The sequence below is a fragment of the Artemia franciscana genome, chromosome 7, assembly GCF_032884065.1.
Source record: "Artemia franciscana chromosome 7, ASM3288406v1, whole genome shotgun sequence".
In the NCBI taxonomy this organism is placed as follows: Eukaryota; Metazoa; Arthropoda; class Branchiopoda; order Anostraca; family Artemiidae; genus Artemia; species Artemia franciscana.
Genome location: NC_088869.1, coordinates 37,306,911 through 37,313,279, shown reverse-complemented (window position 1 = coordinate 37,313,279; position 6,369 = coordinate 37,306,911). Strand labels below are relative to the sequence as shown.

At 38.6% G+C, this 6,369-nt stretch overlaps 1 protein-coding gene across 5 annotated transcripts in view; it reads left to right on the top strand.

Annotated features, from left to right (window-relative positions):
- LOC136029228 (uncharacterized) overlaps positions 1-6,369 on the top strand; it is a 497,253-nt gene that overhangs the window by 41,361 nt on the left and 449,523 nt on the right. The gene's annotated exons all lie outside the window — the stretch shown is intronic.

Sequence of the window (6,369 nt, the reverse complement as noted above, 5' to 3'; positions counted from 1 at the left end):
AGTTTTTTTGCAAAAGAATCATTTTTGCAAAGCGAAAAAAAAGCTGTTAATGTTGTATCCGGTGGATTCAGGGCTCTTTGTTGCACGTTGGTTTCCGTGAAATAAACACGTTGACCATTCTGTAAATGTACCGCTAAGTGAACAACAGCTGGACTACGTTCATGTATCGGAAATGAAAGAATTTGCCAAACAGCTTCATTACTGCTTATGTATCTTCCAGCCTGATATTATACGATTTCGTCGAAATCTTTGATTTCGGGCTGCAAGCCAAAAACTGGCATGTCGCTGCCTTTGTTGACGTATTTATAGCTATAACCATCGACTGGGCTGTACCTGAATGCCAGGCGATAACTTTCAGGTTGCTCTGATTCCTCGGCACGCTTTCTTTTCTTACTTTCTCTATCATATCAGCAGCAAGCCTGATTTCTTGCTGTTCTTGTGATTCCTCGGCACGCCTTCTTTTTTCCCTTTCTCTTTTAGCAGCAAAGTCTGCTTTCGCGTTGCTCTGGTAGTTCCTCGGCACGCTTTTTGTTCTTTCTTTCTCTATCAGCCTCAAGCTTGTTTCCTTGCTGTTCTTTTGATTCCTCGGCACGCTTTCTGTTCTTTCTTTCTCTATCAGCCTCAAGCCTGTTTCCTTGCTGTTCTTTTGATTCCTCGGCACGCTTTCTTTTTCTGACTTTCTCTATCAGCAGCAAGTTTTTTGGCATAGACTCTTTGAGCATCTTCATCGGCTTTTGCCATTGTAAGTTCATCAGTCATTTTAAACTTAAACATTAATAGATTTCTACGTGAACATATATGTCTTAAATATCTTTAATGACGTCACCGTCATAGCAAAAAATGACGACAACTAACTTCATGATTAAATATCTTTAATGACGTCACCGTCATAGCAAAAAATGACGACAACTAACTTCATGACGTCAGTCGACACAGAAACATGACGTCACCTGACAGACAGACAACTTATTTTTATATATATAGATATCTACCGGGAGCGCTTCGCCGCCAGCCCTGGCACTTTGCATGCGGCAGGCTTCTGTATATAGATTCTCATTGTCGCTTGTCTTCTAAACGCAAACAATTTGAGCCTTTTTTTGATGTCATGACGTCCAAATGGACCTTAAATTGGAATCAAATTGAATGGACCTAATGCCTTGTAAAATTACTTTGTTTTTTATTGGACCTTTAACTTTTGCCTTAGCTTGTCGTTTGTCATTATGAAAGACATATCACTGAATCTTTGATTGTTTGAATTGTTCAGGTGGTGGTACAAAAAATTTCTTCTTCTTCCAACTGATTATCTAGTCCAGGTTTCTGATTTTCAAAGGTATGGTAGACATTGATGACCTTGTGCCTGTCCATCTCAAAATCCAAAACCAAATCATCATCGCTATCATTTTCAATTTGTTTGGTTCGCTTTACCTCGGATTGTCTTTCGTCATTATGAAATACATATCGCCAAACCTTTGTTTTTTTTTTAACAGAGGTATAATAGGCATTGATGACCTCATCCATGTCAAAATCCCAAACCCAGTCGTCATCGCTATCATTTTCAATTTTGACACATTTCGATTCTCGCTCTCCAGTTGATTTTTATTGACTCGCTCACATGCTCAGTGTCGCATGTCTTCTAACCGCGTGTGTCTTTGCTCTTCATTTTTATTTTTGACACGCCGCCGCTGTTCTAACCGCGTAGGTATTTACTCTTCAATTTCATTTTTTGACTCGCTCATATGCTCGGTGCCGCATGTCTTCTAACCGCATCTGTCTTTGCTCTTCATTTTCATTATTGACACGCCGTTGCTTTCTTCTAACCGCGTGTGTCTTTGCTCTTCATTTTGATTTTTGACTCGCTCACATGCTCGTTTTCGCATACATTCTAACCAATTCTATTTTTGACTCGCTTACTTGCTCGGTGTTGCATGTCTCCTAATCGCGTTTGTCTTTGCTCTTCATTTTCATTTTTGACTTGCCTACTTGCTCGGTGTTGCATGTCTTCTAATCGCGTGTGTCTTTGCTCTTCATTTTCATTTTTGTCACACTCTAATTGTCGTTCTCGTATATCTTCTAACCGCACGTGTCATTGCTCTTCATTTTCATTTCGACAAATTTTTGTATTTTGATTACTTCACACAGTTTAGCAATGGCCTTTGCTTTAGCTGCCCGTATTTGTGTCGTCGCAATTGTGTCGTCCGCCCCCCCCCCCAAGCCCCCCGCGCGCGTAAGTCGTTACGCGCCATATTAGTTACGCGCCATTGTAGTTGTGTCCCTGTGTCCCACCCGTGAATATAGATAAAAGAGAAAAGATTTCTCTTTTCGTTATTGATATATATATGTTTTTTAACTACGTAAAACTTGCGAATGTACAACATTCTTGGATGTCCCATTGTCTGTGCATATAAATAGATTGTCAGGTTTACCGACTCTTGAACATGCAACATAAAATTGTCCATGGAAAAAAACAATCAGTATTCAGATCTATACCTCATTAGTCTAATGATTGCCCTTGAGCTTTGTTGATGGTGATTGCTAATCGAACATTCCCTGTGTGCCGGTCGTCATTTATATTCCCAGTATCCCGTCGTCATTTGTGTCCCAGTGTCCCAGTCTGTAATTTCTCTTTGAGCGTCCCTTTCGTCATTTATATTCCCCTGTGTCCCGGTCGTCATTTGTGTCCCGGTGTCCCGGTATGTAATTTATCTTTGAGTGTCCCGGTCGTCATTTATATCTCCCGGTCGTTATTTGTGTCCCACTGTCCCGGTCTGTAATTTCTCTTTGAGTGCCCCGGTCGTCATTTATGTTCCCTGTGTCCCGGCTTTTAGTTTTCTTTTTCTCCTTTATTTTTCAGTTTTTTCTCCTTTTTTTAGTTTTTTTTTCTTTTTCAGTTTTTAGTTTTTTTTATTAGTTTTTTAGTTTTTTTTAGTTTTTTTTTTCTTTTTTAGTTTTTAGTTTTTTTACCTTTTTTTGTTTTTTTTGTTTTTAGTTTTTTAGCTTTTTTTAGTTTTTTTAGTATTTTTCTTTTTAGTTTTTTTTGTAGTTTTTACCTTTTTTAGTTTTCTTCTTCTTTTGTATTAATGCTAAAGCCAAGGTTCAAACCTGGAGCCTCTCGGACCTAGAACTTGAAACATAACGCTTTACCAACTCAGCTACTTCGGCTTAAAATACATTCGTTTTGAGCAGCTTCCTTGGGTGTTGCCATTGTAGGTTCTTCAGTTATTTTACAATTTGAAATTTCTCTTTCAACGATCTTCTTACAATTAAAAATTTGTCTTTGAACGATATTCTTAAATACCTGTGTCCCTGGTCGTCATTTATATTCCCTGTGTCCCGGTCGTCATTTGTGTCCCGGTATCCCAGTCTGTAATTTCTCTTTGAGTGTCCCGGTCGTCATTTATATTCCCTCTGTCCCGGTCGTCATTTGTGTCCCGGTCTGTAATTTCTTTTTGAGTGTTTTTCTTTTTAGTTTTTTTAGTTTTTTACCTTTTTTCTTTTTTCAGTTTTCTTTTTTCTTCTTATTATTCAGCGTCACTATGAAATACATATCGCCGAACCTTTGTTTTTTTAACTGAAATCTGGTAGGCATTGAGACCTTATCCAAGTCAAAATCCCAAACCCAATCATCATCGCTATCATTTTCAGTTTTGATATGTTTTGACTCTCGCTGTCCAGTGTTCTTTAGCCGCAAGCCTGTTTTCTTGCTGTTCTTGTGATTCCTCGGCGCGCTTTCTTTTCTTACTTTCTCTATTAGCCGCAAGTTTTTTGGCATAGACTCTTTGAGCAGCTTCCTCGGCTGTTGCCATTGTAGGCTCTTCAGTCATTTTAACAATTAAACATTTTTCCGTCCACGATCTTCTTACAATTAAAAATTTGTCTTTGAACGATTTTCTTAAATACTTTTAATGACGTCATCGTCATAACAAACATGACGACAACTAACTTCATGACGTCACTCGACAGACCCACAGACAAACAACTTATTTTTTATAGATAGATAAGTTGTTTGTGTGGCGACTGGCGTCATATTTGTGTGTCGACTGACGTCATGTTTGTCGACTGACGTCATTATAAGGATTGAGCATTATGATTGTAGGCTTTGTATGTGACGTCATTATAAGTATATAAGAAGGCCTTTCAAAGAGAAATGTTCTAAATATAGATCTTAAAATGACAGAAGAACCTACAATGGCAGAAGAAACAGCCCGATGAAGCTGCTCAAAGAACTAATGCCAAAAGGCTTGCGGCTAATAGAAAAAAGTAAGAAAAGAAAGCGTGCCGAGGAATCACAACAACAGCGTGAAAACAGGCTTGCGACTAATAGAGAAAGTATGAAAAGAAAGCTTGCCGAGGAATCACAACATCAAAGAGAAATTGTTAATATAGATCTTAAAATGACAGAAGAACCTACAATGGCAGAAGAAAATGCCGAGGAAGCTGCTAAAAGAGCTAATGCCAAAAGGCTTGCGGCTAATGGAGAAAGTAAGAAAAGAAGTCGTGCCGAGGAATCACAACAGTAGCGTGAAAACAGGCTTGCGGCTAATAGAGAAAGTATGAAAAGAAAGCGTGCCGAGGAATCACAATAACAGCGTGAAAACAGGCTTGCGTGCTCAAAGAGAAATCACCAAAAGAAAGCGTGCCGATGAATCACAAGAGCAACCTGAAACAACCTGGACAGGGAGAGTCAAAACGTATCAAAACTGAAAATGATAGCGATGATGATTGGGTTTGGGATTTTGACTTGGATAAGGTCATCAATGCCTACAAGATTTTAGTAAAAAAAAAAACAAAGGTTCGGCGATATGTATTTCATAGTGACGAGAGAAAAGGACTATCGTTTCCCAGTTGCAATATCAGTCCATATCAGTTTCCCAGTCAGTTTTCATTCAGAGTTCAAGGAGTTAACAACAAAACCAGATTTCATTTCTTTTGGATAACATCCATGCTTACATTTAGACAAATTGTAACTAACTAGTTTAAACCAAGATTGAAATAAAGTTTCTCTCCCGCCTGGCTTTGAGCCAATATTGTGATTTTTTTCGAATGGTGAAAAAAAGTCTTATTGCTAATTAACGATACTGGATCAAATCAAGGAGTGATAAAGGTTTTACATTTTGCACTTTGATAAGTTTATAAGGGTGTAAATGGCAGTCCAAACACGAGAGGCCGAGAAAATGCAAAGTGCCCAGTTCTTGCAAGAAATTAATTTTAAACTGGATTTATTACCGGTGCTTTCGCAGAAAGTTAATACGATTCCTGAACTTTCGGATAGCATTGATGCCATACAAGTACAGTTAAGTAACATTATTACGCAGTTATCTAACAATGCTAAGACAAATGATGAAATTAAAAAAGAGCTGGAAAATGTGAAATCTAACCTAGCAGTCTCTTATGAACGAGCCAACAAGCTCGAAGCAGAGCAGAAAAGAACGAATTTAATCTTCTATAATTACACCCCTCAACAACTCGGCGATTATACTCTGAAGCAAGAAATAACGGGGTTATTAAATCGTACTATGCCGTCTCTCGGGATAAATCGAAGTGATATACGTGACATTTTTAGATTGAAATCAGGGCCGATAGTAGTAAAGCTAAACTCGGTTGAAATCAGAGACTATATTTTAAGAAACAGCTCCGTATTAAGAAGGTTTGGTTTATCGGTGGCTCCGGATTACACAGCTATACAAAGGGAGGCCCGTAAACATTTAAAGGAAATGTTAACTACTGCGCAAAATGATGGCCGTGATGCAAAATTACGAGGTGACAAACTATTCATCGAAGGCCGAATATTCAGGTATGATGGAAATTCAATAGTCGAGATTAAGCGTAATTTGAAGCCAGTACAAAATTCTGGTCCACTCTTTAGTGCTAGGCTCCCAAATGATCCCAATAATATTCCGATGAGGCTAGTTAGTGATGCCAGTGATAGTGATACTGAGACATTAGTACCATCGACCACCACTCCTCAGGCAGTATCGACAGCTAGAAGACCTTCTAGTGCTATTGTCAGCCCAAATGACTTGTTTCGACCAGGTACTCGTAATGTAGCACCCAAAGGAAGCCATTCGCCAAGAAAGAAGTTTAATGATAGACATCGTGGTGGTTTTTCACGTGATTTTTATTACAATAAACACCGAAGTGAGTTAGCGGATATAAATAACCGCACTCGTGAGTATTATCATGTTGCCTTTCCCCCGACTAAGACTAGTAACGAGCAATCTCAACCAAAGGTTAGTGATGTTAACGTGCTAACAGAAGGCGTAGAAACATAGGATATAGAGGGCCATATACTGAGTCTAGTGTCATGGAACATACAAGGATTGCGTGATAAGTTGACCTATTTATATGACGATTTATTTTCGTTTGATGTGA